Genomic DNA, 24,727 nt, shown 5'->3' with positions numbered 1-24,727 from the left:
AGGGGGCAGGAGGATAAAGATGGATCGTACAATGGGTCATTTGGGAATCACTTCGGGTTTGTCACGAAGGGAATGATACAGGGATTTGAAAGATATAAAGAGAGAAAAAAATTTAAAAAACAACAAGAGAGACTGAAGGAAACAATCCGAGGAGCAAGTCGATCCTGATCCTTATCTGGGTAAAGCCAGATTTTGAACAGCGAATACTTTCACCTGTTCTGAAAACAAAGTCAAAATCCTGCTCAATGAATAAACAAAAAGGTTAGAAAATATGACAGACTGATGTTGGACTAGGGTGGGCAAAGTCAGAAGCCACACGACACCAGGTTACAATTGAACCGGTTTATTTAAAATCACAGGCTTCATTGGGTGAAGTTGAGTTTAGCTCTGAAAGCTGGTGATTTTAAATAAACCGGTTCAACTCTAACCTGGTGTCGTGTGGCTTCAGACTTAGTATTCTTATTAACAGAGGGGATGTAAAGAAAACATGAAGGGAAACAGAAACGTAAAGAGAGTGAGCAGGGAAAGGTTAGACAACAACGAGAGAGCAAGCGAAAGAGAGAGAGAGAGAGAGAGAGAGAGAGAGAGAGAGAGAGAGAGAGAGAGAGAGAAAGAAAATAAGAGACTGTGAGAGAGAATGAAAGTCATGAAGAGATAAAGGCTGAGTCCTGGCCCGTGTTGTAAATTCAGGCAGATTCCACAATATCTGAAGGGTTAGAAAAGATTGCAAAAGCCCCAGAGGAATTGGGAGAGGCAGCTGCCTGAAGAGAGAGTGTGGCAATGATCATCGTTAATGACAGTCAAACTGGGCAGGGACGGAGGAAGGACAGCTCCAAACAACACACTCTCTTCCTCTTATGGTAATCCAATAGGACAGAAGAGGAATTTTTACCCAAAATGCTTCAGTTATTCCAGTCAGTGCCAAATGATTCATCACTTCGATTGGTTATTGTAACCTCATTAACTGCCAGTATTAGCTCAGAGTGAGTGTGAATTCACGACTGGAGAGTGTGAGCACACGGAGCGAGAGCGTGAACACACTGAGTGAGAACGTGAAAGACTGAGTGTGAGCACACGGAGCGAGAGTGGGAACAGACCGAGTGTGAGCACACTGACCTAGAGCGTGAAAGACCAAGTGTGAGCACACTGACCAAGAGTGGGAACAGACTGAGTGTGAGCACACTGAGCGAGAGCGTGAAAGACTGAGTGTGAGCAAACTGCCCGAGAGTGGGAACAGACCGAGTGTGAGCATACTGAGCGAGAGTGGGAACAGACCGAGTGTGAGCACACTGAGCGAGAGCGTGAAAGACTGAGTGTGAGCACACTGACCGAGAGCGTGAACACACTGAGTGTGAGCACACTGACCGAGAGTGGGAATAAACTGAGTGTGAGCACACTGAGCAAGAGCGTGAACAGACTGAGCGAGAGAGAGTGTGAACACACTGAGTGTAAGCATGCTGACCGAATGAGTGAACACACTGAGTGTGAGCACACTGACCTAGAGCGTGAAAGACCAAGTGTGAGCACACTGACCGAGAGTGGGAACAGACTGAGTGTGAGCACACTGAGCGAGAGCGTGAACACACTGAGTTTGAGCACACTGAGCAAGAGCATGAAAGATTGAGTGTGAGCACACTGAGCGAGGGCGTCAACAGATTGAGTGTGAGCACATTGACCGAGAGTGGGAACACACTGAGTTTGAGCACACTGACCGAGAGCGTGAACACACTGAGCGAGAGTGTGAACAGACTGAGTTTGAGCACATTGACCGAGAGTGTGAACAGACTGAGTTTGAGCACATTGACCGAGAGCGTGAACACACTGAGTTTGAGCACACTGACCGAGAGCGTGAACACACTGAGCGAGAGTGTGAACAGACTGAGTTTGAGCACATTGACCGAGAGCGTGAACACACTGAGTTTGAGCACATTGACCGAGAGCGTGAACACACTGAGTTTGAGCACACTGACCGAGAGCGTGAACACACTGAGTTTGAGCACACTGACCGAGAGCGTGAACACACTGAGTTTGAGCACATTGACCGAGAGCGTGAACACACTGAGTTCGAGCACACTGACCGAGAGCGTGAACACACTGAGTTTGAGCACACTGACCGAGAGCGTGAACACACTGAGTTTGAGCACATTGACCGAGAGCGTGAACAGACTGAGTTTGAGCACACTGACCGAGAGCGTGAACAGACTGAGCGAGAGTGTGAACAGACTGAGTTTGAGCACATTGACCGAGAGCGTGAACACACTGAGTTTGAGCACATTGACCGAGAGCGTGAACAGACTGAGTTTGAGCACATTGACCGAGAGCGTGAACACACTGAGTTTGAGCACACTGACCGAGAGCGTGAACACACTGAGTTTGAGCACATTGACCGAGAGCGTGAACACACTGAGTTTGAGCACACTGACCGAGAGCGTGAACACACTGAGTTTGAGCACACTGACCGAGAGCGTGAACACACTGAGTTTGAGCACACTGACCGAGAGCGTGAACACACTGAGTTTGAGCACATTGACCGAGAGCGTGAACAGACTGAGTTTGAGCACACTGACCGAGAGCGTGAACAGACTGAGTTTGAGCACATTGACCGAGAGCGTGAACACACTGAGTTTGAGCACACTGACCGAGAGCGTGAACACACTGAGTTTGAGCACACTGAGCAAGAGCGTGAACACACTGAGTTTGAGCACATTGACCGAGAGCGTGAACACACTGAGTTTGAGCACACTGAGCGAGAGTGTGAACAGACTGAGTTTGAGCACACTGAGCGAGAGCGTGAACACACTGAGTTTGAGCACACTGAGCGAGAGCGTGAACAGACTGAGTTTGAGCACATTGACCGAGAGTGGGAACTGACTGTGTGTGAGCACACTGAGCAAGAGCATGAACACACTGAGTTTGAGCACACTGAGCGAGAGTGTGAACAGACTGAGTGTGAGCACACTGAGCGAGAGCGTGAACACACTGAGTGTGAGCACACTGACCGAGAGTGGGAATAGACTGAGTGTGAGCACACTGAGCAAGAGCGTGAACACACTGAACGAGAGTGGGAACAGTCCGGGTGTGAGCAAGCTGACTGAGTGTGTGAACACACTGATTGTGAGCACACTGACTGAGAGCGTGAATTGACTGAGTGCGAGTATACTTAGTGAGCGTGGGAACAGACCAAGTGTGAGCACACTGACCAAGAGCATGAACAGACTGAGTGTGAGCTCACTGAGCAAGATGCGTGAACAAACTGAGTGTATGCACACTGAGCGAGAGCATGAACACACTGATTGTGAGCACACTGAACAAGAGTGTGAAAGACTGAGTGTGAGCACACTGAGCGAGACCGGGAATAGACTGAGTGCAAGCACATGGACCGAGTGTGTGAACACTGATTGTGAGCACGCTGACTGAGAGTGTGAATTGACTGAGTGTGAGCACACTGAGCGAGACTGTGAAAGACTGAGCGTGAGCACACTGAGCGAGAGTGGGCACAGACCGAGTGTGAGCACACTGAGTGAGAGAGTGAACAGACCGAGTGTGAGCACGCTGACCGAGAGTGTGAACAGACCGAGTGTGAGCACACTGACCGAGAGTGTGAACAGACTGAGTGCAAGCACACTGAACAAGAGCATAAACACACTGATTGCGAGCACACTGAATGAGAGTGTGAAAGACTGAGTGTGAGCTCACTGAGCGAGAGCGTGAACACACTGAGTATGAGCACACTGACCGAGAGTGTGAACTGACTGAGTGTGAGCGCACTGACTGAGAGTGGGAACAGACTGAGTGTGAGCACACTGAACGAGAGCGGGAACAGACTGAGTGTGAGCACACTGAACGAGAGCGGGAACAGACTGAGTGTGAGCACACTGAACGAGAGCGGGAACAGACTGAGTGTGAGCACACTGAACGAGAGCGTGAACAGACCGAGTGTGAGCACACTGAACGAGAGTGGGAACAGACTGAGTGTGAGCACACTGAACGAGAGCGTGAACAGACCGAGTGTGAGCACACTGAACGAGAGTGGGAACAGACCGAGTGTGAGCACACTGAGCAAGAGCGTGAACACACTGAACGAGAGTGGGAACAGTCCGGGTGTGAGCAAGCTGACTGAGTGTGTGAACACACTGATTGTGAGCACACTGACTGAGAGCGTGAATTGACTGTATGTGTGCACACTGAACAAGAGCATAAACACACTGATTGTGAGCACACTGAACAAGAGTGTGAAAGACTGAGTGTGAGCACACTGAGCGAGAGCGGGAACAGACTGAGTGTGAGCACACTGAGCAAGATGCGTGAACACACTGAGAGTGAGCACATTGACTGAGAGTGTGAACAGAACGAGTGTAAGCACACTGAACAAGAGTGTGAAAGACTGAGTGTGAGCACACTGAGTGAGAGCGGGAACAGACCGAGTGTGAGCACACTGGGCGAGAGCGTAAGAGACTGAGTGTGAGCGCACTGAGCGAGACCGGGAATAGACTGAGTGTGCACACTGACCGAGAGTGTGAACAGATTGAGTACGAGCACACTGACCGAGAGTGTGAACACACTGAGTGTGAGCGCACTGAGCGAGAGCATGAACAGACCGAGTGTGAGCACACTGGGCGAGAGTGGGAACAGACCGAGTGTGAGCACACTGACTGAGTGTGTGAACACACTGAGTGTGAGCACACTGAGCGAGAGCATGAACAGACTGAGCGAGTGTGTGAACACACTGTGTGTGAGCACAATGACTGAGAGCATGAATTGACTGTGAGTATACTGAGTGAGCGTGGGAACAGACTGAGTGTGAGCACACTGACCAAGAGTGTGAAAGACTGAGTGTGAGCACACTGACCAAGAGCATGAACACACTGAGCGAGTGTGTGAACACACTGTGTGTGAGCACAATGACTGAGAGCATGAATTGACTGAGTGTGAGTATACTGAGTGAGCGTGGGAACAGACTGAGTGTGAGCACACTGACCGAGAGCGGGAACAGACTGAGTGTGAGCACACTGAGCGAGAGCGTGAACTGACTGTGTGTGCGCGCACACTGAGCGAGAGCATGAACACACTGATTGTGAGCACACTGAGCGAGAGTGTGAAAGATTGAGTGTGAGCACACTAAGCATGAGCGGGAACAGACTGAGTGAGAGCACACTGAGCGAGTGTGGGAAAGACTGAGTGTGAGCACACTGAGCGAGAGTGGGAACAGACCGAGTGTGAGCACACTGAGCGAGAGCATGAACAGACTGAGCGAGTGTGTGAACACACTGTGTGTGAGCACAATGACTGAGAGCATGAATTGACTGTGAGTATACTGAGTGAGTGTGGGAACAGACTGAGTGTGAGCACACTGACCAAGAGTGTGAAAGACTGAGTGTGAGCACACTGACCAAGAGCATGAACACACTGAGCGAGTGTGTGAACACACTGTGTGTGAGCACAATGACTGAGAGCATGAATTGACTGAGTGTGAGTATACTGAGTGAGCGTGGGAACAGACTGAGTGTGAGCACACTGACCGAGAGCGGGAACAGACTGAGTGTGAGCACACTGAGCGAGAGCGTGAACTGACTGTGTGTGCGCGCACACTGAGCGAGAGCATGAACACACTGATTGTGAGCACACTGAGCGAGAGTGTGAAAGATTGAGTGTGAGCACACTAAGCATGAGCGGGAACAGACTGAGTGAGAGCACACTGAGCGAGTGTGGGAAAGACTGAGTGTGAGCACACTGAGCGAGAGTGGGAACAGACCGAGTGTGAGCACACTGAGCGAGAATGGGAACACACTGAGCGAGAGTGGGAACAGTCCGGGTGTGAGCAAGCTGACTGAGTGTGTGAACACACTGAGAGTGAGCTCGCTGACCAAGTGTGTGAACACATGAGTGTGAGCACACTGACTGAGAGCGTGAATTGACTGAGTGCGAGTATACTGAGTGAGCGTGGGAACAGACCGAGTGTGAGCTCACTGAGCGAGAGCGGGAACAGACCGAGTGTGAGCACACTGACCAAGAGCGTGAACTGACTGTGTGTGTACACATTGAGCGAGAGCATGAACACACTGATAGTGAGCACCTGAACAAGAGTGTGAAAGACTGAGTGTGAGCACACTAAGCATGAGCGGGAACAGACTGAGTGTGAGCACACTGAGCGAGTGTGGGAAAGACTGAGTGTGAGCACACTGAGCGAGTGTGGGAAAGACTGAGTGTGAGCATACTGCGTGAGAGTGGGAACAGACTGAGTGTGAGCACAATGAGCAAGAGTGTGAACAGACCGAGTGTGAGCACACTGACCGAGTGTGAAAGACTGAGTGTGAGCACACTGAGCAAGATGCGTGAACACACTGAGTGTGAGCACACTGACCAAGAGTGTGAAAGACTGAGTGTGAGCACACTGACCAAGAGCATGAACACACTGAGCGAGTGTGTGAACACACTGTGTGTGAGCACAATGACTGAGAGCATGAATTGACTGAGTGTGAGTATACTGAGTGAGCGTGGGAACAGACTGAGTGTGAGCTCTCTAATCGAGAGCGGGAACAGACTGAGTGTGAGCACACTGACCAAGAGTGTGAAAGACTGAGTGTGAGCACACTGAGCAAGATGCGTGAACACATTGAGTGTGAGCACACTGACAGAGTGTGAACACAACGAGTGTGAGCACACTGAGCGAGAGCGGGAACAGACTGAGTGTGAGCACACTGACCAAGAGTGTGAAAGACTGAGTGTGAGCACACTGAGTGAGAGTGGGAACAGACCGAGTGTGAGCACACTGAGCGAGAGCGGGAACAGACCGAGTGTGAGCACACTGAGCGAGAGTGTGAACAGACCAAGTGTGAGCGCACTGAGCGAGACCGGGAATAGACTGAGTGTGAGCACACTGAGCAAGAGCATGAACAGACCGAGTGTGAGCGCACTGAGCGAGAGTGTGAACAGACCAAGTGTGAGCGCACTGAGCGAGAATGGGAACTGACCGAGTGTGAGCACACTGAGCAAGAGTGGGAACTGACCGAGTGTGATCACACTGAGCGAGAGCATGAAAGACATGAGTGTGAGCACACTGAGGGAGAGCATGAACAGACTGAGTGTGAGCACACTGACCGAGATTGGGAACTGACCGAGTGTGAGCACACTGAGCAAGAGTGGGAACAGACCGAGTGTGAGCACACTGAGCGAGAGCGTGCACAGACCGAGTGTGAGCTCAGGGGAGGAGGTTACTGAAGGAGTGTGAGGGAGCTGGATTAACATCAGTAGAGACACAGTCAGTAACACAGGGCGCTGGGGGGAGAGGGGTTACTGAGTGACAGTGTGAGGGAGCTGGATTGGGGGTTGAAGGGGTTACTGAGTGACAGTGTGAGGGAGCTGGATTGGGGGTTGAAGGGGTTACTGAGTGACGGTGTGAGGGAGCTGGATTGGGGGTTGAAGGGGTTACTGAGTGACAGTGTGAGGGAGCTGGATTGGGGGTAGAAGGGGTTACTGAGTGACAATGTGAGGGAGCTGGATTGGGGGTAGAAGGGGTTACTGAGTGACAGTGTGAGGGAGCTGGATTGGGGGTAGAAGGGGTTACTGAGTGACAGTGTGAGGGAGCTGGATTGGGGGTAGAAGGGGTTACTGAGTGACAGTGTGAGGGAGCTGGATTGGGGGTTGAAGGGGTTACTGAGTGACAGTGTGAGGGAGTTGGATTGGGGGTTGAAGGGGTTACTGAGTGACAGTGTGAGGGAGCTGGATTGGGGGTTGAAGGGGTTACTGAGTGACAGTGTGAGGGAGCTGGATTGGGGGTTGAAGGGGTTACTGAGTGACAGTGTGAGGGAGCTGGATTGGGGGTTGAAGGGGTTACTGAGTGACAGTGTGAGGGAGTTGGATTGGGGGTTGAAGGGGTTACTGAGTGACAGTGTGAGGGAGTTGGATTGGGGGTTGAAGGGGTTACTGAGTGACAGTGTGAGGGAGCTGGATTGGGGGTAGAAGGGGTTACTGAGTGACAGTGTGAGGGAGTTGGATTGGGGGTAGAAGGGGTTACTGAGTGACAGTGTGAGGGAGCTGGATTGGGGGTAGAAGGGGTTACTGAGTGACAGTGTGAGGGAGCTGGATTGGGGGTAGAAGGGGTTACTGAGTGACAGTGTGAGGGAGCTGGATTGGGGGTAGAAGGGGTTACTGAGTGACAGTGTGAGGGAGCTGGATTGGGGATTGAAGGGGTTACTGAGTGACGGTGTGAGGGAGTTGGATTGGGGATTGAAGGGGTTACTGAGTGACAGTGTGAGGGAGCTGGATTGGGAGTTGAAGGGGTTACTGAGTGACAGTGTGAGGGAGTTGGATTGGGGGTAGAAGGGGTTACTGAGTGACAGTGTGAGGGAGCTGGATTGGGGGTAGAAGGGGTTACTGAGTGACAGTGTGAGGGAGCTGGATTGGGGGTAGAAGGGGTTACTGAGTGACAGTGTGAGGGAGTTGGATTGGGGGTTGAAGGGGTTACTGAGTGACAGTGTGAGGGAGTTGGATTGGGGGTAGAAGGGGTTACTGAGTGACAGTGTGAGGGAGCTGGATTGGGGGTAGAAGGGGTTACTGAGTGACGGTGTGAGGGAGCTGGATTGGGGATTGAAGGGGTTACTGAGTGACGGTGTGAGGGAGTTGGATTGGGGATTGAAGGGGTTACTGAGTGACAGTGTGAGGGAGCTGGATTGGGGGTAGAAGGGGTTACTGAGTGACAGTGTGAGGGAGCTGGATTGGGGATTGAAGGGGTTACTGAGTGACGGTGTGAGGGAGTTGGATTGGGGGTTGAAGGGGTTACTGAGTGACGGTGTGAGGGAGTTGGATTGGGGATTGAAGGGGTTACTGAGTGACAGTGTGAGGGAGTTGGATTGGGGGTTGAAGGGGTTACTGAGTGACAGTGTGAGGGAGTTGGATTGGGGATTGAAGGGGTTACTGAGTGACAGTGTGAGGGAGTTGGATTCAATAGTGGGGCTAAATTTGATTTTGACATGCAGTATAAAACAGGCTTCATTGACCAGCTGTACATTCTACCCCTCTCTCGTTTCTCAGCTGCATTGACATCAGCCTGTTTTTTGCGGATGACCTGGGCCTATTAGATGGGAATTTGTGCACTCCCTTCACAGCTCTGTGTTTCCATCCACATCAACACAGCATCCTGGAATATCAGCTCCCTCCCCCTAGCTCACTGTGTCTGTGACCCGAACCCATAACCTTCTGACTCTGGGGTGGGAATGCCATCGGCTGAGCTAAGGATGAATCCATTAACTCATTTGGCATTTACTTAACGTTCCCTTGAGATATTCCCTGTCAGTTACCAGTAATAAATAGCTGATCTGATGAGGCCTTTTTTGGTACAAACTGCCTGATTAAATTAGACCTGGTTCCCTCCAGTGGGATTCTTTCCACGCAGTGACTGACAGGTGAACAGCAGTGTCTCAAGGAGCTCCTTATACCTGCCAGTATTTATAGATTCAGAAAGTAATACCATTCCTGGTGCTCCAGTGTGCAATCCCACGTGCCAGGTGTTTTTCCAGACTGGAGACCAAAACGCATCAGTTTTCAGCTCTTGGAGAACTACCTTGGGAATTTAGGGTATGCCTTTTGAGCTGTCAGCATGTTCCATGTGGCTATCCATCTGCAAACCTGGCTGCTTGTACAAACTGCGTTTAAAGAGGATTTTTGCATTCCAGTGCAGAATATTGAAGAGGCAATCATAGATTCTTACAGCAGATAGGGAGATCATTCAGCCCACTCTGCATGTGCTGACTCTGTGAAACCGCTGGCCAACCACAGCTCTGCACATTCTTCTGAAGCTTGTCATTTGTCTGGGAAGGAGAAGGCTGAGGAGTGACATGACATCAATCTTTTAAGTTGACAAAAGGGGAGATGGAGCGCAGCACAGGGACTGGAGGAAGGCACCTAACTCCACATTTAGTGACTGGCTGATCTCCAATGTAACTCTTGTTTGGCTGCCTATGTCCCACATCCGTTAATATCTTTGGTTAATAAAACCTCATCAATCTGAGTTTGAAAATTAACAATTGATGGAGTATCAGTTGCCGCTTGTGAAGTATTTGTTTTGACTTCAGATTCAGCAACTCCAGCCTTTTACCTCATTAAAAAAGAAACGCTTTTCCTACAAGTGCTGGAGCAAAGGGTTGTTGAGTTTCTTTAACTAAAGGACAAGAATAGCCAGAGTATTCAGCTCGAATAGACTTGGGAGAAACCAAACTTGGGAGCTTTTAAGTCATTCTTATTCTCATCCCTCAATTTCCTAGGTCCATGTCACACTAAGACACTTTAAGATAACTCTGGCCTTGATCTAACTTTCTACACTTTTGTTATTATAAATGCAATATAAAATGCAGGATGTTGATTGGTCAGAAATGACAAGGAAGCAATGATGCAGGAGCAGGGTGCACCACATTTGGGCTAAACGATGCTTTGGGACAAAAGGTGCATTCAAAATTAAAAGGTTAACAGATGATCCATATCATTCATTTGAAAACATTAGTTCATTCTTGTTGTGCGTTATTTGTCCTGAACAAGTTGCAAGTAGCTACTCCCCCCCAAGCTTTTGTTTTTAGATCTTCCAGTCAAGATCTCTTTAAAATTTCTATTAACTTTGAAATACAGAAATGTTTTCTAATTTCACTCCAGGGAGATCTAGTTTGCACGTTTAGACTCTGCCTCCTGGTTCGAGATGTCCTGTCAGAAACCATTTCTTTCTATCAGCCCTGCCTTAATATCTTGAAAATTTTGATAAGATCACCCTGAGCCTCCCTAATTTCCAGGAAATGTAATTCGGATTTGGGAAATCTCTACTTAGAATTTCACCCTTGAAGTTTAGATATCATTCTGGTAAATCAGGACTCTGATCTCATCCAGCTCAATGTAGTGTATCTATGGGGTACTGCCCCAAACTGCTCACGGAACTTCACCTGGGTCCAGTCAGGACCTGGTCCAGCTAAACCTGACTTCTAAGCCCTTGTATGCTCGCTGTATATAAAGCATAGCATTCCATAACCCTTTCTGATTCTTACTTGTACCTGTCCATGACATTTTAATGACCTGTGTACCTGGAAACTCCCCAGGTATCCTGAGACCTCTACTCTTTCTCGATAGAGTTAAAGGTGGCACAGTGGTTAGCACTGCTGCCTCACAGCACCAGAGACCCGGGTTCAATTCCCGCCTCAGGCGACTGACTGTGTGGAGTTTGCACGTTCTCCCCGTGTCTGCGTGGGTTTCCTCCGGGTGCTCCGGTTTCCTCCCACAGTCCAAAGATGTGCAGGTCAGGTGAATTGGCCATGGGAAATTGCCCATAGTGTTAGGGGAAGGGGTAAATGTAGGGAATGGGTGTGGGTGGGTGCGCTTCGGCAGGTCGGTGTGGACTTGTTGGGCCGAAGGGCCTGTTTCCACGCTGTAAGTAATCTAATCTAATCACACAACACCAGGTTATAGTCCAACAGGTTTATTTGGAAGCACTAGCTTTCGAGACACTGCCTGTTCATCAGGTGGTTGTGGAACAGGACCACACAACACAGAATTTATAGCAAAACAGTTACAGTGTCATGGAGTTGGAATGATATATTAAATAACTTTCAATAAAAAAATCACACAACACCAGGTTACAGTTCTTAAACAAATTTAGATTAAGTCTTTCATCTTTTAGAATGGGATATGGTTCTTTTATATGTAAATCCCAAAATTACATTCCTTTATAGACAATCCTTTCTAGAAAGTTACCATTTAGAAAGTGGTAACTCAATTCTTCTTAAGAATAGTCACACATTTGCCCAATTGAAATCTATTTGCTCGTTTTTCATTTCATCTCCTTCTGTCACCACATTGTTTTGTGCCTTCAGAAAATCTGGATAAGTCAGACACAGAGAATATCATCATACTTGTAAGGGGGACTCAAACTAGGGACCATAAATATGAGACTGCCATTAAGAGAATTCAGGAGAAAAGGTTTTATCCAGAGGGCGCTGGGAATATGACTTCTGCTCCCAACATGGAGGAACGAATGCAAATCAATGGATTTAAGAAAGCCAGATAAAATCGTGAGAGAGATAGGAATAGAAAGGTTAGTTGTTGAGGTTAGGTGAAGGATGGTAGGGGGCACTTAACACAGACCTGTTTCTGTGCTGCAACTCCCATGTAATTTCATATAATGCCCAGGGAAAGCCTGAATACCAATTGCATCAGCTGTTTCTCTTGGCTGCAGTCCACAGCCCCCTGCAGCTAATCTCAGACTGGCAGCTGCTGCCTTGCAACTGAAGATGGCACTAACACCATCTAATGCCATTGGAACGACCCCAAGAGACATCACAACCGTTAACAACGCGCTGGTCAGCAATCTCGCTGATCTTCTCAATTAAAAATGGCATTCAGCGAAGATCCAAAGAATTAGCTGGGGATTTCAGAGGGATATCTACAGTACAAATAGTAATAGACCAAGTATTAGGTATTAAAACTGCTTCAGCTATAAATAGGAAAATGGTTTCCTGCGAATAATGATTACAGGCTGGAACTTAATCAAGATTTTCACATGATTTAAATTTAAAATTTGCGGATTTCTTCAATACCATTGAGCAAGTTTTTTTTTATAAAGAATGGTTTGAGGACAACAAAAAAAGTAGTTTCTATGAAGGGTTGAGTTTTACAGCAAACAGCATCTTGACAATTTACAGAAATGGTGTTAAGGTAATAAGGGGAAATAGTGGAGCAAGTGTATAGTGGTTGATTGAAGATCAAAATGAAACAGAATGGGTGCACAACATCAGCTTTATAAATTGCCTTAATGCCAAGTGCAATAATTTTAATTGTTTTTGGCACAGTATATTGTCATGGTTCATTTTTAATGAACCAAAATTGATATTATTTCAAATAACAAGCAATTTGTTCACCTCAGTCATCAAAAGACTTGAATAGGAAGAGTTTAGGAGGATATGGGCTAAGTACTGGCAAATGGGACTAGATTAGTTTAGGATATCTGGCCAACATGAATGAGTTGGACCAAAGAATTTGGTTCTGTGCTGTACATCTCTCAGACTCCTCACAACCATTGTGTCAGACTGCCCTGGATGCTTTTCCATGGGTGAAAATGTGTTGCTGGAAAAGCACAGCAGGTCAGGCAGCATCCAAGGAGCAGGAGAATCGATGTTTCGGGCATGAGCCCTTCTTCAGGAATGAGGAGGGTGTGCCAAGCAGGCTAAGATAAAAGGTAGGGAGGAGGGACTTGGGGGGAGGGCGTTGGGAATGAGGTAGGTGGAAGGAGGTCAAGGTGAGGGTGATAGGCCGGAGAGAGGGTGGGGGCGGAGAGGTCAGGAAGAAGATTGCAGGTTAGGAAGGCGGTGCTGAGTTCGAGGCTTTTCCATGGGGTCAGGCAGAACACACTTGATGATACCAACAGTCTGAGTGCATAATGGAAATCATTAAATATCTCAAAATTCACAGAGAATCTCAAATCATAATGAGCTTGACAGAGGATCAAATCAGTGATGAATCAAAATTATAAATGTCAGAGATAAATATGAAAGAGCTTATTCCAAGAGCTCTGAACTGTTACTTACATTAGTGAAAACTTGAGTCTTATTTGCGTTTGCCATTTCAGTCAGGGATTTGCAGTTTTCTGAAGAACTTAGAAACAATTGCTTAAAAATCATTCAAAATTAATTTTCCACTCAGTTGGTCTTCATCAGGCCTCACCGAATGCAGTTCACCTTATATAGGTCGGTAAAGATGGAGTTTAATCCATGGGATATGATAGGCTCCCTGATCTCAGAAAGGTTTTAATTTGACCTCAGTGTCTGCTTTCCCAGCTGATCTCTACCTAGTGGCACCATACCAATGTGGGAGTTATATCAGCATTAAGCTTAATGGTGCTGGAAACAATAGAACATAAAGCATTACAGCACAGTACGGGCCCTTCAGCCCTCGATGTTGCGCCGACCTGTGGAACCAATCTGAAGCCTTTCTATCCTACACTATTCTATTTTCATCCATAGGTTTATCTAATGACCATTTAAATGCCCTTAAAGTTGGCGAGTCTACTACTGTTGCAGACAGTGCATTCCACACCCCTTACTACTCTCGGAGTAAAGAAACTACCTCTGACATTTATCATCCTCAGTTTAAAGCCATGTCCCCTCATACTAGCTATCACCATCCGAGGAAAAAGGCTCTCCCTGTCCATCCGATCTAACCCTCTGATTATCTTGTATGTCTCAATTAAGTCACCTCTCAACCTTCTTCTCTCTCACGAAAACAGCCTCAAGTCCCTCAGCCTTTCCTCGTAAGACCTTCCCTCCATACCAGGCAACATCCTAGTAAAAATCTCCTCTGCACCCTTTACAAAATTTCCACATCCTTCCTATAATGCGGTGACCAGAACTGTACACAATACTCCAAATGTGGCCGCACCAGAGTTTTGTGCAGCTGCAGCATGACCTCATGGTTCTGAAACTCAATCCCTCTACCAATAAAAACAGACATACAGTATGCCTTCTTAACAACCCTAGCAACGTGGGTGGCAACTTTCAAGGATCTATGTACATGGACACCAAAATCTCTCTGCTCATCTACATGACCAAGAATCTTGCCATTGGCCCAGTACTCTGCATTCCTGTTACTCCTTCCAAAGTGAATCGCCTCACATTTTTCCTCATTAAACTTCATTTGCCACCTCTCAGCCCAATTCTGCAGGGTATTTATATTTTTCTGTAACCTACAACATCCTTTAAGACCATAAGACCATAAGACATAGGAGCGGAAGTAAGGCCATTCGGCCCATCGAGTCCACTCCGCCATTCAATCATGGCTGATGCGCATTTCAGCTCCACTTGCCAGCGTTCTCCCCGTAGCCCTTAATTCCTCTAGACAACAAGAACCTATCAATCTCGGCCTTGAAGACATTTAGCGTCCCGGCTTCCACTGCACTCCGTGGCAATGAATTCCACAGGCCCACCACTCTCTGGCTATTTATCCTATCCATGCCCCTCATGATTTTGTAAACCTCTATAAGGTCACTCCTCAGCCTCCGACGCTCCAGGGAAAACAGCCCCAGCCTGTTCAGCCTCTCCCTGTATCTCAAACCCTCCAACTCTGGCAAACATCCTTGTAAATCTTTTCTGAACCCTTTCACGTTTCACACTGTTTTGACTCTGTCTGTAGGTGCTGTGTTCCTCCTTTTGCCGAACACGGAGCGGAATCGAGGGGCCAAGAGGCCTAAATGCTATTTTAATTCTTGTGATCTCTATCTAAACGTAGCGCTGAAACTGGAGAACTTTGGATGTGTTTTTATTACACAATCTCAGGGTCAAAACTTTCCATCAATCCTCTTCAACAGTATTTTCAGGAGGAAAGGTTCCAGATTCCCAGTTCCTTTGTGCCTCCTGACATCACCCTGAACAGCCCAGCTCTAACCTCAAGGAAACATTCTCTGAAGGCTGATTGATCTTTTTTTCTGTCAAGGGGCCCTTTTGAAATTATGTTCAGGGCAGCGTTTTGGTTTCAGGGCTCATCTTTAATCATCATTACCGCATTTGTCAGGTGATGCAGTTGTACAGTGAACCTTCTAAGTTTATGCTAACATTTGGAATACATAGACTCACCCATCAGCAGACTGAGGGCAATGATGAATCCCTCTCAATAACCATCACTACTCTATTAAAATTAAAGCCACCATACATGAGATAATCAATGCAAAGCATATATGTTAGCAAGAAAGGTCTTATTTCAAAAATAAATAACCGACACGCATTTCTGAACGCAAAAAGTCATTGCCTTAAACACACCATGCCCCAGACCAGTGAGACTGAAGATACACAGTTTCATGTTTGTCTCTAACAGCTGCCTCACTCCCCTATGCAGTCCTCTCACCAACCTTTACAGGTCCCTCCACACGTTGTCGTCCCTCACTCCCTCTGAAGCTCTTCTCTCCAACTTGCAGCCTCTGTCCCTATCCCCACAACCACCATCCAGACCTTACAGCCTCACTTCCCCTTCCAGCTGCTCCTCCAATCACAAGGAAACAAGCAGGAGGCTGGAAGAACACAGCAGGCCAGGCAGCATCAGGAGCTGGAGAAGTCAATGTTTCTGGTCTAAACCTTCTTCAGGAATCCAACTGCTTCTCTCCTGTTTGCAACTGATAGGCTATAGTGAGCCTATCAGCAACAAGCAGAACTTATCGGTGATTGAAGGAACAGCTCTTCAGGTAATTTGACTGCTCCTTCCTTAGATTGGTCACCTCACGAGCAGATTGATTGTCCTGTGGTCAGATTGATCCCCCCCATAATCAGATTGGTCATCCCATGATTGCCCCGTATTTAAGATCGGTCCCCCTGTGATCATATTGATCGCCCCCATGATTCGATCGGTCCCCCCGTGATCATATTAATCGCCCCATGATTCGATCGGTCCCCCCGTGATCATATTGATCGCCCCCATGATTAGATCGGTCCCCCTGTGATCATATTGATCACCCCCATGACCGAATTTCCCTGGGTATTTTATGGTGTTTCTGGTGTTAATGTATCCACCCCCCATGTATTTTGAAAGCTGCTTCCCAAAGCCGGTTCTGGAACCCCCCCACTAAAGGACATAGTTTCTCTCTATCTACCCAATTAAAGATTTTCTTTAGTCTCACGTAAATTAGATATTCAATATCATACATGTGACTGAATGACAAATGGCAAACTTACAAACCATCAATACAACCAAGACTAAAGGGGGAATGTTGTTTTAATGATCGTGCAATGTTCAGCACCATCTGTAACCCCTCACTACTGTAACAGTCCAGGTCCACATGCAGCAAAACCTGAACACTTCTGGAACTTGGGCTGATCATTTAGAGACAAACAAATCTGCAGATACTGGAATCCAAGGTAGACTGTACAGAGGCTGAAAGAACACAGCAAGCCAGGCAGTGTCAGGAGGTGGAGAAGTCAAATCTTTGGGTTGGGCTGATAAGTGGCAAGTAAAATTTGTTCTACACACTGATCATCTCAAACTAGGGGGAATCTAGCAGCAGCGTTGTATTATTCACAAGATACACTGCAGCCACTCACTGAGACTCTTTACTCAGCTCAGGATCAGCTGCAGATTTGGAAGATTCACAAGTTGCAGCGAAGCCAGCTGCATGCCGAACGTATGAAGATATCACAAAACAAACGGAACGTGGGGCTAGATTAGCAGCGAGCACAAAAGGGAAGCTGAAAGACCTTTGATAAAGACATGGGCACTCAAGGGGTGGTTAAAGGAAGGGCAGAGCTGACTCAGGACAAGAATGAAGATGCTCTAGTGCAGACAGAAGCTGAGCTACTAAATCAGTAGCTGCACCTGCCTTCTGTAGAGAGAAGGTTGGTAGTGTTGCTGGAAGACAGGCGTTTGCAGGGATATTGGACAGAGTGAAAATGAATAAAAATAAAAGTTAGCAATAATGGAATAACATTCCCGTCCAAGGGGACAAATTGTGAATTAAGAGAGTACTTTATGTCATCAATAATTCCTCATTCACTTTAAAGGCATGTGTCCTCGAGATTTGATTATCTTTAATCTCATTAATTTCTCTGTGGATCAATAATAGTTAGTTCCTTCCCTTAACATACTTTAATTTGCCTTTTTATCTCTGATATCTTGTGCTGTGAAGACGGAGTAAGGTAGCTACTTAGTAGGAAGGTCATTTGCTGATTTTAATAGTATGACTTATATACAGCAACAATGCTATAATGATGCAGTTAATATTATAAAAGGGGCAGTCCAATAGAGTTTACATAATACTAGGATATTGTGGCTCACAGTGGATGATATAGTGGGGTCATACAATCGGTGTGTAATATTTTGGGTTGTAGTTGAAATAGATTTGCAAAGTCCCACATGGGTGTCAAGGACGTAAAAGCACACATGGGATTTAAGGGAAACATTTTTTACACAGAGGGCGATGGGTGTCTGAAATCATAGAATCTCTACAGTGTGGAAGTACATCATTCAGCCCATCGAGTCTTCCCAGACCCTCTGAAAAGCATCCCAACCAGACCCACCCTCTTACCCCATCCTTGTATCCCTGCATTTCCCAAAGGCTAATCCACCTGACCTGCACATCCTTGGACTGAGAGGAAACCGGAGCACCCGGAGGGAACCCACGCAGACACGGGGAGAACGTGCAAACTTCACACAGACAATTGCCCGAGGCGGGAATCGAACCCAGGTCCCTGGTGCTGAGAGGCAGTAGCGCTGACCACTGAACCACGTTTTCATTTTTAAACTGCATTCTTGTAAACTCTCTTGTAAATTCTCTTTTCTTTTAAGAGAACATAACTTACAAGCCAATTCCCACATTCACTGCTTCACATTTACAGCACAATATCTCATTCGAATACACAACATTCCACATTGTTATACAGCATAGAAGAGGCCCTTCAATCAAGTCTGTGCCAACTCATCTAAACTCATCCCAGTTTTCAGCACTTGGCCCATAGCATTAAATGTCCTGACATTTCTGATCCAAATTCATGTTCATTTTTAAAGATGGAAGGTAACCTCTCAGGTAGTACACTCAGGTATTAGGGTGGCACAATGGCTCAGTGATTAGCACTGCCACCTCACAGTGCCAGGGACCCAGGTTCAATTCCCCCTTCAGGTGACTGTTTGTGTGGAGTTTATAATTCTCCTTGTGTCTGGGTGGATTCCCTCCGGATTCCATTCCATAGTCCAAAGATGTGCAGACCAGGTGGATTAGCCAAGGGAAAACGCAGGGATAGGGTGAGTTACTCTTCAGAGTGTGGTGTGGGCTTGATGGACTGAATGGCCTGCGTAGGACACTCTTCGGATGGTGCGTGCTCTTTGGGCTGAATGGCCTCTATCCACACTGTCACATTTACAAACTTGGGCCTGCTGCGGTCCCATGCTTGTATACAAGTTTCCCTGGGTCATCAACAGGCCAGCTTTAACAGATGCTGCCCCGTTACCAAAATACCAATGGACCTGAAAATCCCACTGCCCAGTGGATGCCCATTGTGCAAGGGGGGGGGGGGGGGGGGTAGTCCCTCCCACCATCCTTACCCTGTCTGGCTCTGCAAAACCCAATCCCACCAACCACACCCCTTCCCTCAGGTAACCAATCCACCACCTGGTCAAAAGGCCCAGGGATTCCAGGATCGGAGACCCATTGCACTCTCCTTCATGGGCCTACAATCTCAGTAATGTCCAACACTGAGCTCTGAGTACTACTGGGACTAATGGACTGGGGCCAACCAGCCCATGCTTTGTTTGATTGGGTCACTAACCAGGTGTCACCAGGTACCTGGGGGGCTTTTTCTACAATCTGGTGGTAGACTTTTGTAACGGTGGGTGGGGGAAAGAGATGTTGTTGAATAGGGGGCACGCAATATGCCTTCCCCATAACTTCTAGCCTGAGAAAGCAGGGATAGAATTGTAGAAAGGTTTCAGCAGAGAAGGAGCAGGGTGCATTGTGTGTCACCAACACTCTGAGACCAACTCAGCTAATTGCACCCACCAATCTTCACGTAACCCTGCAGATTGCTCCTCTTCAGATAAAAACTCGTTCCCTTCTGAATGCCACCAGTTCTCCCTTACATCACTTTTGCTTCTTTTGGCAATACTTTAATACGGCGGATTGGGATAGTTTTCCTGGAAGGAGAGGAAGTTGAGAGATCATCAAAATCATGAAGTGTCTGAGAACCAGAGGACCCCAATTTTAATCTGAATCACTGAGGCTCCTCATCCCCACAACTGGGGTCGTTAATCTTTCTTGCTCTCTCTTTCTCTCTCTGATTGCTTCACATCCTTGTGAAAGTGTGGTGTACAACATAGAAACATAAAACCTAGGAGCAGGCCATTCAGCCCTTTGAGCCAGCTCCACCACTCAAACACGATCATGGCTGACCCTCTCTCTCCATGTATCCCTCTATCTCACTTTCTCCCCATACCTCTTGGTGCGTTTAAAATCGAAGACTCTTTCTTGAATATATTCAGAGACTTAGCCTCCACAACCTTTTGTGATAGAGAATTACACAGGTTCACAACCTTTGAGTACAGGAATGTTTCCTCATCTCAGCCCTAAATAGCCTACTCCATGTCCTAAGACTGTGTGCCCTGGTTCTCGACTCCCCAGCCAGGGAAAGCATCCTCCCTTTGTCTAGTGTGCCCAGCCCTGTTAGGCTTTTATATGTTACAATCAGATCCCCTCATTTTTCTAAACTCTAGTGAATACAGGCCCAGTCAAACCATTCTCTCCTCATAGGATAGTCCTGGTATCAGACTGATGAACCTCCACTGCACTCCCTCTATGGCAACTATGTCCTTTCTTAGGTAGGGAGACTAAAACAGCACACAATACTCCAGGTGTGGTCACACCAAGGCCCGGTATTACTGCAGTAAGACACCCCAACATAAACTCACATTCTCTTGCAATGAAAGCCACTATGTCTTCCTACTTGCTGCACCTGCCTGTCGACTTTCATTGATTGGTGTACAAGAGCATCCAGGTCTCTTTGTACATCCACACTTTCCAATAGAGCATCATTAAATTAATACTCTTCCTTTCTGTTTTTCACAGCATAGTGTGTAACTTCACATGTAGCCCCACTGTACTGTCTCTGCCACGTGTTTACCAACTCAATCAACTTGCCTCAATCACCTTGAAGCCTCCTTGCAGCCTCCTCACAACTCACAATCCCAGCCAGTTTTGTGTCATCAGCAAATTTGGAAATGTGTCTGGTTTCCTCCCCCAGGTCATTTGTATAATTGGTGAATAGCTGGGGCCCAAGCACTGATCCTTATGGTACCTGAACTAGTCACTGCCAGCCACTTGCAAAAAGGCCTACCTACTTCCACTCTCTGTTTCCTGCCTGTCCAAGCTGAAACAGTGTTTTATAAAGGTTCACCACAATACTCTTGTGTTTGCACTCTAAGACTCCATTATTAAAGTCCAGGATCCTGGAGACTTTATGAACTGTTCTCTCAAACTGGTGAAAACAATGACTGCAGATACTGGAAACCAGATTATGGATTAGTGGTGCTGGAAGAGCACAGCAGGTCAGGCAGCATCCCAGGAGCTTTGAAATCGACGTTTCGGGCAAAAGCCCTTCATCAGGAATAAAGGCAGTGAGCCTGAAGCGTGGAGAGATCTTCAGACTCACTGCCTTTATTCCTGATGAAGGGCTTTTGCCCGAAATGTCGATTTCGAAGCTCCTTGGATGCTGCCTGAACTGCTGTGCTCTTCCAGCACCACTAATACAGAATCCTGTTCTCTCAAACTGTCTTGTCACCATTGATGATTTGTGCAGATACATCAAAAGATACAGGAACAGAATTAGGTCATTTGGCCCATCAAGTCTACTCTGTTATTCGATCATGGCTGATATGTTTCTCAGCCCCATTCTTCTGCCTTCACCCCCATATCCCTTGATCCCTTTACTCATCAAGAACCTATGTATTTCTGTCGTAAAGACACTCAGTGACTTGGTCTCCACAGCCCTCTGAGGAAATGGGTTCCACAGATTCACCACCCTCTGGATGAAGAAATCCGTTATCTCAATTCCGAAGGGTCATCCCTTCACTCTGAAGCTGTGCCCTCAAGTTCTGGGCTCTCCTATTTCTGGAACTATCTTCTCCACATCCACTCTATCCAATCAGATCCCATCCTCATCCTTCCAAAGTTCATAGAGTATAGACCTGGAGTGATCAACCACTCCTTTCATACGACAAGCCCCTCATCGTTCTTATAAAGCTCCTCTGGATTCCCTCCAACACCGGCACACCTTTCCTTCGACACAGGGCCCAAAATTGCCCACAATGTTCCAAATGTAGTCTGACCAAAGCCTTCTAGAGCCTCAGCAGTATATCTCTGCCCATGTATTCCAGCCCTCATGAAATTCCTAATTGCTAACTGAAGCTACAGACTACCTGCACAAGGATTCTTAAGTTCCATTGTGCTTTATATTTCCAAAGCCTTTCTCCATTTAGAAAACAATCCAGGCCACTATTCTTCCCACCAAAGTGCATACCCTCCCACTTTCCCACATTGTGTTCCAGCTGCCACTTCTCTGCCCAGCCTCCTAGCCTGTCCACGTCCTTATGCAGGATTCCCCCGCCCCCACAGCACTGCCTGCTACTCCATCTATCTCCATTTACAAACATTGCAACAATGCCCCCAGTTCCTCCAGCCAGATCATTAATGTAGAAAATGAATATTTGTGGTCCCAACACAGACCCCCACTAGTCACTGGCTACGATCCTAAAAAAGACTCCGCCAGCCAGCCAATCTTCTATCCATGCCGAAAAGCGTGGTGCTGGAAAAGCACAGCAGCATCCGAGGAGCAGGAAAGTCGACGATTCCGGCATAAGCCAATCATTAGGAATGTGGAAGGGGCAAGGGACTGAGAGATTAATAGGAGGGTGGGGGGAAGGTAGCTGGGAAGGTGATAGGCAGATGCATATGGGGGGGGGGGGGGGTGGTAATAGTGATAAGTCAGTGGCGAGGGTGGTGTGGATAGGTGGGAAGGATGATGGGCAGGTAGGACAGGCCGAGAGGGCGGTGCTGAGCTGGAGGGTTGGATCTGGGATGAGATGGGGGAGGGGAGATTTGGAAACTTGTGAAGCAGATGGTTCCGTGTGGTTGAAGGGTCCCAAGGTGGAAGATGAAGTGTTAGCGGGTGGCTTGGATCCATGTCAGTACCTTGCCCTAACTATCTTATTTATCAACCTCTTGGGTGGCATCTTGTCAAATCCAAATAGATCACATTTACTGACTCTCCTTTGTCTAACTTGCTCATTACCTCCTCAAAGAATTGAAACAGGTTTGTCAGGCGTGACCACCCCTTAACAGAGCTACAGTGACTCAGCCTTATTTTACCACGGACTCCCTAGAACTCTCATCCTTAATAATGGACTCTAAAATCTTAAAGTCGGAGGATAGGCTAACCAACCTATAGTTTCCTATCTTCTGCCTCCCTCCCTTCTTAAACAAGGATGTTACATTAGCCATTTTCCAGCCCTCAGACCCTCCCTGACTCTAGTGATTCCTGAAAGATCATCATCAATCCCTCCACAATCTGCTCAGCTATCTCCTTCAGAACTCTGGGGTGTAGTCCATCTGGTCTGGGTGATTTGTCCACCTTCAGACCTTTCAGCTTCCCCAGCACCTTCGCCTTAGTGATGGCCACCACACTCCTCTCTGCCCCCTGACTCTCTCAAAGTTCTAGTATGCCGCTGGTGTCTTCCACCGTGAAGATTGGCCCAAAGTATCTGTTCGGTTCCCCCACCATTTCTTTGTTACCCATTACTACTCCCCCAGCTGCATTCCTCAGTGTACCCTACCTCTCTGTTACCTTTTAGATATCTGAACATAAACACTTGCAATCTTCTTTTATATTACTAGCTTGCTTACCACCATATTTTATCTTGTTGTTTTTTTTCATTGGGGGCCTCTGGCTTTCCACTAATTTTCACCATGGTTGCTTCATCCTTCCTTTAGTCCGTTTCTCCTTCCTCGGGATGAATTTCTGCTGTGCCTCGCGAACGACCTCCCTCCCCCCTCCCCCCAGGAACTCCTGCCCTTGCTGCTCCACTGTCTTCCCCACTAGGCTCCTTGTCCAATCAGCTCTGGCCAGCTCCTTCCTCATATCTTTATAGTTACCTTTACTTCACTGTAAAACGGTTACACCTGATTCAAGCTTCTACCTCTCAATGTACAGGGTGAATGCTGTCATATTATGGTCACTGCCCTTTAGGGGTTGCTTCACCTTAAACTCTCTAGTCAAGTCTGCGACGTTGCACATCAGCAAATCCAGAATTGCCTCATCCCTTTGGGATCGACCATAACGTGCTCCAGAAATAATCTCACAGACATTCCACAAATTCCTTTCCTTGAGATCCGCTGCCAACCAGATGTTCTCAGTCCACCTACATATTGATTATTATAGTAGTATCTTTCTTCCATGGCTTTTCTAACGTCCTGATTTATTTTCTGCCCTACATCCTAATCACTGCTGGGAAAATCGTATATAATAACCGTCAGGGTTTTTTTTCTCCTTTGCGTTTCCTCAACTCAACCCACACAGATTCTACACTTACTGACTCAATATCGTTTCTTGCTACTGGTTTGATTTCATTTCTTACTAACAATGAAATTTTGCCCCCACCCCACCCCCCACATCCCTGCAGTACCCAGAACATCGGAGCTGCTGGTTTCAATCTGTGCTACAAGTAAAACACAGAAGTGCAGACACTGGAAATCTGGAACAAAAACAGAAATTGCTGGAGAAACTTAGTAGGTCTGGCAGCATCTGTGGGTAGAGAGCAGAGTCACCGGACGTGAAATGTTAAATCTGCTTTCTTCCTGTAGATGCTGCCAGACCCAGTGATTTGAATTAGAATTAGCTTTATTTTCACATGTACTCAAATGAGTACAGTGAAACGTTTACAAGTTGCACATTATGACCCCATCTCAGTTACAAAGATATCCAGGTACGATTCTTACGAACACATTCTTAGGGAAAAAAAATTAGTAGCAAGGAAATTAAAAAGTCCAGCATTACAGATCATAGGAATAAATTTTAAAAATAGAGAAAAATTCAGAATAACAGTCTTTCCAACCCAGTCCCCATCAGTACCTAACCTCCAGTAACTGAAAGAAGATTCCCACCAGCACTGTGCTCACCTCACTGATGCTGCTAAACCCACACTGACGTTGTGCAGCAACTTCTGTTTTTGTCTGTCCTAT

The 24,727-nt window shown here is 47.1% G+C and overlaps 1 protein-coding gene and 1 long non-coding RNA gene across 3 annotated transcripts in view; one reads left to right on the top strand and one right to left on the bottom strand.

The window, feature by feature from the left end:
• The window catches only part of LOC140494475 (tropomyosin alpha-3 chain), a 112,774-nt gene that overhangs the window by 538 nt on the left and 87,509 nt on the right, over positions 1–24,727 (top strand). The window lies entirely within an intron of this gene.
• The window catches only part of LOC140494476 (uncharacterized), a 37,102-nt gene that overhangs the window by 4,058 nt on the left and 8,317 nt on the right, over positions 1–24,727 (bottom strand). Inside the window, exon 2 of the long non-coding RNA XR_011963997.1 lies at positions 19,499–19,632. This is a non-coding gene — a long non-coding RNA (uncharacterized lncRNA). The remainder of the gene's footprint in view (positions 1–19,498; positions 19,633–24,727) is intronic.

The sequence above is a fragment of the Chiloscyllium punctatum genome, chromosome 24 (assembly GCF_047496795.1).
Source record: "Chiloscyllium punctatum isolate Juve2018m chromosome 24, sChiPun1.3, whole genome shotgun sequence".
Taxonomy (NCBI): Eukaryota; Metazoa; Chordata; class Chondrichthyes; order Orectolobiformes; family Hemiscylliidae; genus Chiloscyllium; species Chiloscyllium punctatum.
This window is presented reverse-complemented; position numbering and strand designations above follow the sequence as displayed.